This window comes from Limulus polyphemus, unplaced genomic scaffold, assembly GCF_000517525.1.
Source record: "Limulus polyphemus unplaced genomic scaffold, Limulus_polyphemus-2.1.2 Scaffold316, whole genome shotgun sequence".
Classification (NCBI taxonomy): Eukaryota; Metazoa; Arthropoda; class Merostomata; order Xiphosura; family Limulidae; genus Limulus; species Limulus polyphemus.
Genome location: NW_013665926.1, coordinates 410,843 through 420,285, shown reverse-complemented (window position 1 = coordinate 420,285; position 9,443 = coordinate 410,843). Strand labels below are relative to the sequence as shown.

The 9,443-nt window shown below is 33.9% G+C and overlaps 1 pseudogene; it reads left to right on the top strand.

The window, feature by feature from the left end:
* Positions 1-7,753, top strand: part of LOC106457314 — a 27,508-nt pseudogene extending 19,755 nt beyond the window's left edge.
* Positions 7,754-9,443: the final 1,690 nt, after the last annotated feature.

The window sequence follows — 9,443 nt, the reverse complement described above, 5'->3', positions numbered from 1 at the left end:
CATAAATCAGTTAAATGACGAAAAATTAGGTGTCTATTTACTTGTGACCACTCAGTATATATTATCTCTCTCTCTCTATATATATATATATATATATATATGTGTTAAAAATAAATTTGGACGAAGCTGATTGCTCAGGGCAAATGATGAAGATGTACAAACTGATATTTTATAGTAGAGATTATTAGTCACCAGGGCAAAAGATGAAGATGTACAAACTGTTTTATTATCTAGTAGAGATTATTGGTCACCAGAGCAAAAGATGAAGATGTACAAGCTGATATTATATAGGAGAGATTATTAGTCACCAGGGCAAAAGATGAAGATGTACAAACTGATATTTTATAGAAGAGATTATTAGTCACCAAGGCAAAAAAACTGACGTTTGAAATCTGTGTTACTATCTAAAAGGGATGATTAAAGTCGTCAAGATAAAACATGAAGCTGTACAGATTACTTTATGATCTAGTAGAAATGATAAAGTCAACAAGACTAAAAACGAATCTGTTCACATAGTGTTATTATCTGTTAAAGATATAGTGGTTAAAGGCAACAAAAGATGAAGCTGTAGAAATCATGTTTCTATCAAAAAGAAATAATTAGTCAGCAAGACAAAAATGAAACTGTACAGTATGTGTTATTATAAGGCGACAAGATAAAAATAAGAAGTTGTAAAAATCGTTTTATTATCTAGTTGAGTTAATGAAAGTCAACAAGACAAACCTGTAAAAACTGTTATTGTCTCCTTAAGATGATCAATCAACAAGACAATGAATGAAGCTGTATAAACTGTACTGTACAAAATAAAAGTGTATAATTTAAATAATTATCTCTTAGTTTGTTTGTTTGAGGTTAAGGACAAAGCTACACAATGGGCCATCTATGCTTTGGCCACCATGAGTATCGAGACCCGATTTTTAGCGTCCACAGAAATACCTCTGAACCACTGGGACTTATCTCTTAGAGGTGATTGTGAATGCTGTCATTAACTCGTGATTATGCACAAATAAAACCTCGATTCTTCATTTCGTTTGTGTAATATATATATTCAGTGTGTTTTCTTCAATACAGTCATTTCAAAGATTCGGGATAACTCTGAAGGTTATCAGTGTACGCAAGAATATGACAATTAGGTAGAAAGGATGAAATTTTGGTGCTGTGACTCTTGAATTAATTTTTTGCATAGTTTCTGTGCTTGTTTTGTATTCTTGCAGATCACAAATTTTGAATTTATATACAACTTTTAAATACATTTTTGAAAGGGACTTATGGGAAGTGAGGAGTTAGTTGTTAAGAATAGACAACAATCCAAGAGAGTAGCAGGAACTGAAAAAAGGCCTTTCCTGGCTGTTGGCCTATTTTCATTGCTGTGAATGATCATGTTCACAATCTAATTCTGCAAACTTAGGAGGGGTAACTGCAGCCTGGAACTTCCTGAACTCCTTGCCAGGTCTTACTGTGAATGTAAATCTTGGCTCACAGAAAACACAGGTGACTGAGGATCAATACAGTAACTTGCATTGTTGGTGGTCCTAAGAACGAAATGGAAAAGTCTCTCTAGTCCTTCTAGGGTGCCACGAATTAAGGCAGCTGAACCCCATTTCAAGCTATTGTTACCCATGGTAACACAGAGGAAATTGAAAAAGAGACTGATGGAGGGTAAATTCTATCATTTGGAGCTGTCTAGCGATTAAAAGAGACAGCAGGTGTTGGTGGATGATGAAGGGGACTCGTGACACAAACATGAGTTTCTCTTTAAGGAGAAGCATGCTACTGGAACCACTGTTGATTGTGCAGAGCCTTGAGACTACACAGAGCTGGAAGAGTTTTATATGATAACTTATTGTTTTGTCACCCAGGAACAGGAGCCAAGTCTTCATGATGTATTGGGTTTCTCCATCATGTGTTAACTCAGACATTGTTGACCAATGGATATGTTTCTGTAGCCACTTGTCTTTGCTGGCAAGATGAAGGAAATATATTCTCCAACATTCAAAGGTAAAGTTAAGGAGGACCTGAACTAATTCATTAAATGTTTCAAACAGGTCACTGCTAGGAAAAGCTGTACTCAGAGACACATAATGCAACACTTGATGTTAAGTTTGGACAGACCCACACTTGACTATTCAGTTGAATACTTCGATAAGAAATGAGCTACCCATCAGGCTGAGATGAAGGCTAGAAAGAGAGATCCTTCAAAGAACTTGACCACTTATGAGAATGATTTGAACCATCACTATTGGAAGGTATATTCTACTAAGTCAACTACAAATCATCAAGATATCTTTGTGGAGAGGTTTGTGTTGGGACAGCAAAGAGAAGTGATGCAACATCACTTGGTTAAGAACACCTATACATGTAAGAGAGGAAGTATTTTTAGTGTCCAGGTTTGGAGAGGTAACAGGTTACAAGAAAGAAAGAAGCCAGCAGTATAGGTACCATAGCTGTATCCCATTCAGATTATTCTCCAAAGATGCTAATATCATAAAAACTTAATCTCCTCCAAAGGCTAGCTAGCCACAAGCATATCCAAGTTCTTGGCACATCTGCTTGTTTGTTTTGAACGAGGGCTATCTGCGCTAGCCATTCCTAATTTAGCAATGTAAGGTTAGAGGAAAGGCAGCTAGTCATCACCATCCACCGAAAACTGTTTGGGATACTCTTTTACCAACAAATAGTGGGATTGACCGTCACATTATAATGCCCCATGGTTGAAAGGGCGAGGTTGTTTGGTGTGATGGGTATTTGAAACCGCGACCCTCAGATTGCGAGGTCGAGCACCCTAACCACCTGTCCATGCCAGGCCAGCACATCTGCACCAGGTACCATTGAGTAGTAGGGCTTTTCAGAACCTTCCATGATCACTGTGCTGCAGCAACTGCCACTGATACTTTCCTTCAATGATGCTTTTTACTGGAGGATTGGAGCACCTGTTTTGGTTGTTGGCTGGTATGTTTTTGCAGACAGAAGTGCCCATATGTTGTTCTACAACAATCTTGGCAAAACATGCAGTTTGCCAAACTGCTTAACAAATGATGAGGGTTGAAAGTAAACTATGAATACAGCATCACAGACTCTGGAACTATTGGACCCCAGGTTAGGTCTGGCCATCAACCTGTGAGTGCAATAGCCAGCTTGTATACAAAGATTTGATGGTCAGTCAAATTTGTACAAATCTATTTGGTGTTTGGTATGTACAAATAAAGATAAATGACAGTGAGGTCCAGTTTCTAGTTGATACAGAAGTAATTGGAATGCTAATTATCTTGCAGTGTGTCAAGCACACCAAATAAGGTTGTCACTTTGATTAATCAATACAAACTTTGTTCTTGTTGTCAGGTTTTATATACATGGATGGGCAAGATACTTTTACAGTAGGTGTCTGCGATCTGTTGTCAATAAATTTAAACAACAAAAAAACAGCACACAGTCCACTTGTTTTAAAATAACCTATTAAAACAAGTCAAATATATATCTTATTATAATGGAGCTTGTGATGAATATGCCCAAAACTCGGATCTCAGAAACTACCGCACCGATCATCACCAATCCATACTGGGTAATATTTTTATAAATAGGCAGTATTTTTATAGCTAAGCAATAAATAAAACAATTGAAATTCCCACAAAAAACGATGTTTCAGATTTAACCAATAAAAATTACAAAAAGAGTAAGTTTCAAATATAAAACAATAAAAACACAATCTTAAAAAAATTGTTTTTTCTTTAATGAAAATCTCATCAGTGTTGCAACATTGATAACTGCATTTACAAAGTAATACTTCAATAAAATCCACCTTGTGATGTAATGCTAGCTCATTTTTAAACTAAAATATCAATACAATCCTTTTTCTCGTGGATGGTGAACATTATTCAATGTCAAGTATGAGTACATTGTTGTAGAACTGTCAGACAATTCCAGAAAAGCCCGCAGGCCTGTCTCTGGGTAACAGGCCCAATAACCTTCAGCAGAAACTAGCAGTTATACCTTGTTATTTAACCTTGTGTTTTCTTCACAAGTATTTAAAACAAAGATTGTTTTATTCTAAACTTGTAAAACAAAGATCGTTTTATTCTAAACTTGTAAAACAAAGATCGTTTTATTCTAAACTTGTAAAACAAATAATTTATTTCATTTAGTCACATAATATTTTTATCAAAAGTATTGGAAAGGAAAAGGGTTTTATTTTGAACCTAAGGGGTGTATTTCATTTAGCTTCACATTTTCTTTATTAAAGGTATGTTAAACATGTTAAATATGTGACATGGGTGCGAAGTACGACCTCGGTAGATTTATCCTGTTGTAAACATCATATAAAAGTTTCTATCATTCCCATCAAAATTTTATAGACAATCTTTGAACTGAAATATCTCTAGAGAAATAGCGGTGTCTTACTATTCCATACATTTATTATCTTTGATGAGAAGTGAGTTAATTTGTAACGATACACAAATAAACCGTTAATTCTCTTTTCCTCAATTCAAAAGTTCCGTTTCTGTCATTCCTCCAGTTAGTGTGGAATTGCAGTCAAACAACTTCATTTTATTGACTTTTATAATTTCTACTAGAAAATAACGCAGTTTGTACAACTTCGTATTTTGTTTTATTTACATTAATCATTTATACTGTATATTGGTACAGTTAATAAAGCTTTATCTTTTGTTGTATCACCTAAATTAGCGTGACAAGATATTAGTACAGTCTGTTCAGGTTTCTTCTAACAATTCTTTACAGTTTTAAAATGTGCTTGTTACATTGCAGTATAGTTATCGGTTACTTTGAAAAACACGTGCAAGACAATTTACATTATCTTGGGTTGTGACGTCTCTTCTTTTTTTGGGAGGAGACTAAAAAAGGATGATTTCTTTGAACTTAGAACAATGAAATAAAAAATAAAACAATAAACATAACTGTATATACCCATTCTCATATAATAATGGTAGAAACAAAGCGTCATGCACCGCAAATATTAAAGCATTTCGAGCTGATAACGGTCTTAACTAACTGAATTTGCTAATTAAAAAAAAACGTAACTTTTATTTATAATAACGTTCTATGGAGCACAGAAAATTGCGTTTATTTAACTCTCATTTCGAACCATTTTAATTAAAGTATTGGAATATTTTCCCATCTTTAAATGATACGTCCTATTCTTCCCTTCTTACTTTCTGTAGAGTTATCTGGAGGGGGGTGGGGATTTCAAATTTACGTATGGTGATAAAATGATTGAAGAGTGTGATAGGGTATTGTTGAAAGGTCTAACACTTAGTCACGCACTTTGAATAAGTTACTCAGTTACTGGTAGTGGCGAAATGGCCATGATACGTTGTTGCAGGAAGTGATTGATTATGATTGATATTGAACACTCAGAATTTGATTCGACTTGGGTGTGGTTGGAAGTCAACAACTTCCGTTCAATTGTTCGCCCCGTTCCAGATTATTTATATACATAAAAGTGTGACGCAAAGCATTTAGCCATCATCAGAAGGTCGTCCAATCATGGGTATTTAACTTCCATAACTCGCAATAATGTTTTAACGCTCAAGTTACAACATAATTTTCTGTTTGTTGCCTTAAGCATTATATGTTTATTTATCGTTTTACAGGTGGCTGTAACGGATTTGTCTGCAAGTATAGCCAGTTCTGTTTCAACTCTGTTTCTCGTTCTTGCACCCAAACCTACCACTATTGTATTGACCAGTCCTTGGTTTGTGACGGTCTGCCCAATTGCAGTGAGCAAGATTATAGTGATGAAGACAAATGTGAGTCAGCCTGATGACGACAAATAAATCTTTGTTGTAGCATTGAAAGATATTTTTTCTTGTTTAGTTATCCATGCCACAGAAAAAAAATACAATAACTTCCTACAACTCTACACTGGAAAGCTAGAACATAAAAAAAGATAACTGATCTTGTCAAACTCCACTAATTTTAACAAATGACGCACACCTTAACACACCTTTCATCACTTCAGATATTAACATTTAAGGAAATGTCATGAATGCACTATACAAGACTCCACTCTCTTAGATAATTTAGACTTTACTTCAAAATATCAAGACCATTAATTTTTCATGAATGCATATTTGACTGGTTTTGGGTTGACATTCAAGCTAGTTTATTTGATTTTATTTAAGAGAAGTTTTAAACAGGCATACACAAATATTATGTGACTCCCTTGGACCTCCATTTTCCAAAAGGTAATTAATTGTAATTAAATTTATACTCAATATTAAATGAACCCATCAGATTATATCTAAGAAAACTTTTAATATACACACGAAGAATTAACTCTTCAATAAATGTTCAAAAATAGTTTAAATTATATCAACTCAGCTAAATAACTACAAATGGTTTGACAAAAGTTACATACAGGCTGCGATGATAGGCAATATCATAAACAGGCAGAATAAAATAGAACTTCACACCAAATCACCTGGCCATGCACAAGAATCTACATTTTCATTACTTTCTAGTCTCAGGCCAGTACATTATTCCAACTGTGATAACCGTAAGTAAAAAGTACCATTAAAATGTTAATCGAATTAGCCATACATTTTTCTTTCCAACTCCATGATTTTCACTAAAGTTTTGTCGTATGTGAGCCACAGATTGTCTTTATAAGGCTTTGGTTTTTAAAGTTACTGCTTTCCCAGATTATGTCTACACCGTAATTATGTCCACGACTTTTTTCTTTTTCACATCATATTTTTCCCAAAGTCCCTTTCTCTAATCAAATTAAGATATGGCTACAAGAGAAAGTAAAGGGGAAACCGAATGCAGTCATTTGTGCTTATTTATAGGATGACATCAGACACGACGATTTTCTTTGTGGAAACCGTTCATGGCACATCCTTATAGGTTAGCGTTTAAATATTTGTGGCAAGAAGAAGATCCATTCAGGCATTTGTTTCGTGACGAGATGAATACTTTTAATAAACATCTATTCTCGTCAGTTTAGATGAGCCGATGGTTACTAAAATTAACTATTTTTTAAATTTCGTGTGAATTTTTACCAGATTTTCAATTTCCATTAACGAAATTGGTTGTGTCACTTCGTAAAACTGTAACCCCCTTCTTGTTTTTCTTAGTTAAGTAAGTAAGTAAACGAAATTCAGTTAAATCACATTTAATTTTGTTTAGTACATTTTTGTACTTAATAGGAAATCTTCTAATAATTCTAATTTGCTTCAATATCGCTTTTAGAATATTGCATCTATAATATTTAGTATTTTCATGAGTACTCGAAAATAACCAACGAGTTTTAACACGCATTAAACTTTGTAATTTCTTTGATTTTTTGTAGGTAATATTCCACTTGTTGCTGGATGTGGCGCTGCCGCAGCGGTACTTGTTCTTTGTGGTGTTATTGGCACAATTCTTTATCGAAGACACCGTCGGATCCGGAAATCAGTTTCACAAACTCAGAACCTCACTATGCAACTGCGTCAGTTGGAATGTAGTCCATCGTTCAGCACAAGGAATTCTGGGAACTATTATTCGTCTCCAGGGGATATACGCCCATCTACAGATTCAAACTGTGGTGTACATCCCCATTACGACGTAATCGTCAACAATCGCAATAGAAGTGATCCAACTGAAGTATGAAGTTAGTATAAGCGATGCTTAAAGAAATTGTTTTATGTGTTTAGATAAACACTCAAGAGATGGCGCTGTATATATATATATTTTCGGTGAATACTCCGAACTTCATCCGAAAAGTATTTACATTTCACATAAAAATTAAAAAAAACAAATATGTGAAGTGTACAATGTGAACTGATAAAAATTTAGATTACAGGGTTTAAACTTACAACGACCTGGGTTTCTAGTAACTAAATAGATACAATTGACTAAAGGTTTGATGTTAATTTTTCCTGTTTAATGCTTTCAATATATTTACACCAAATTAAATTCAGCGTACAGTTAAAACATAGGTATTGTGAAATATGTTAGAATTTGTTTAGTTTTTAGTCCATGGTTTACGTGAAGCTCCATAAAGCTCCAGGGAATTATAACTTGATGATATTACGAACCCCATAGGAAAACTTGCCATAAACAATGCTGAGATGTGCAAGGAAAACAAAGACTTTCAGACACAAGGGTTACTATGGCTAAGACTGGAGAACTTAATATTGTGCACCGCAGGAAAGGTTAAATGCAAACGTGTTATGGAAAGTCTGAAACACTAAGACCTATCGTACAGTATTCACTGAAACAAGACTAGCGGTGTGCGTGAAATATTATTTATCTTTTGGAGTAGTGTTAGCCCACTGGCGGACTGATTCGGCCCCAACATGAATATATTTATCACACAAAAATCGATATTATGTCATTATTAAGTGAAAAAAACTGTTTCTGATTTGAATGTAAAACTTCCCTCGGATGTTTTCATTGGTTCTTTGTTTAGTACTTCGTGGTCCAAGGTTAGAGTAACTTTCAATCACACTGGCCTAATGACGTCATTTGCAAAAATGAGAGTTGTGTCTATAACTACATAGAGGATTCACTGTCAATCATACCTGCCTACAATATTATATGGAACACATACATTTATGTGTATGTGTTAATAAATATAAATATTGCCACGACCTTCTGCAAACAGCATAATGTTAACTTAAGTGAAGGATGTTTTTATTTCATCACAGCACAGTACGATTTCAGTTTAATTAGCCATAAAAAGTAATTTGTTAAAAAGCCTGCGTACTTTAAGGTTCCTCACAAATAGAACTTTAGAATGTTCGTACTATGTGTGTGTGTGTTCTATTTCATTTTAACTCTAGAAGAATAAGCTCCACTACCAGGTACAACGTGCCTTGGAATGAAGTACTGACAAGATTTAGATGGCGAATGACGAGCGAAAATTCATAAAAGATTTCGCAGTGCAATGTAGCAAATTTTATTATATTAGTATGATATTGGTTTGTAATATCTGACTTTTAAAATTAATATTAAGGTTTTAATACTGAGAAACGTCAGAGAAACTAATCAGGAAGAATTCAGACTCTTAGTAGATTAAACTTAAACACAAATATTATTTCATCTACGATTAAATGATTATTAATATACACTTACAGATTTATCAGACAATATGATATCAAATGAAATGTTAATGTTGTATGAATAAATAACTTGTTTGTTTAAAATAGACAAATCTTTAATACTGGTAAATTGTAGCTACTGCTTCTTCATGAAAATTTTCCTTTTTTGTTTTCCAGATATCTGTGATATGCCTGTTTTAATTTCCTTTTTTTTTACCAGTTTTTTCCCCTTTTTATATATACGATGTCTTATGATGCATGTTTTGGTTAATTCATCTTCATCACAGACGTTTTTTTAAGTATCTCTATATAAATTAAAATCATTAATACATAACTTTTTGTTTTCGCGAATTTGGATAATTTGTCGAATTAATTGAAAACTGAAAGTACTTCGAAACTAAC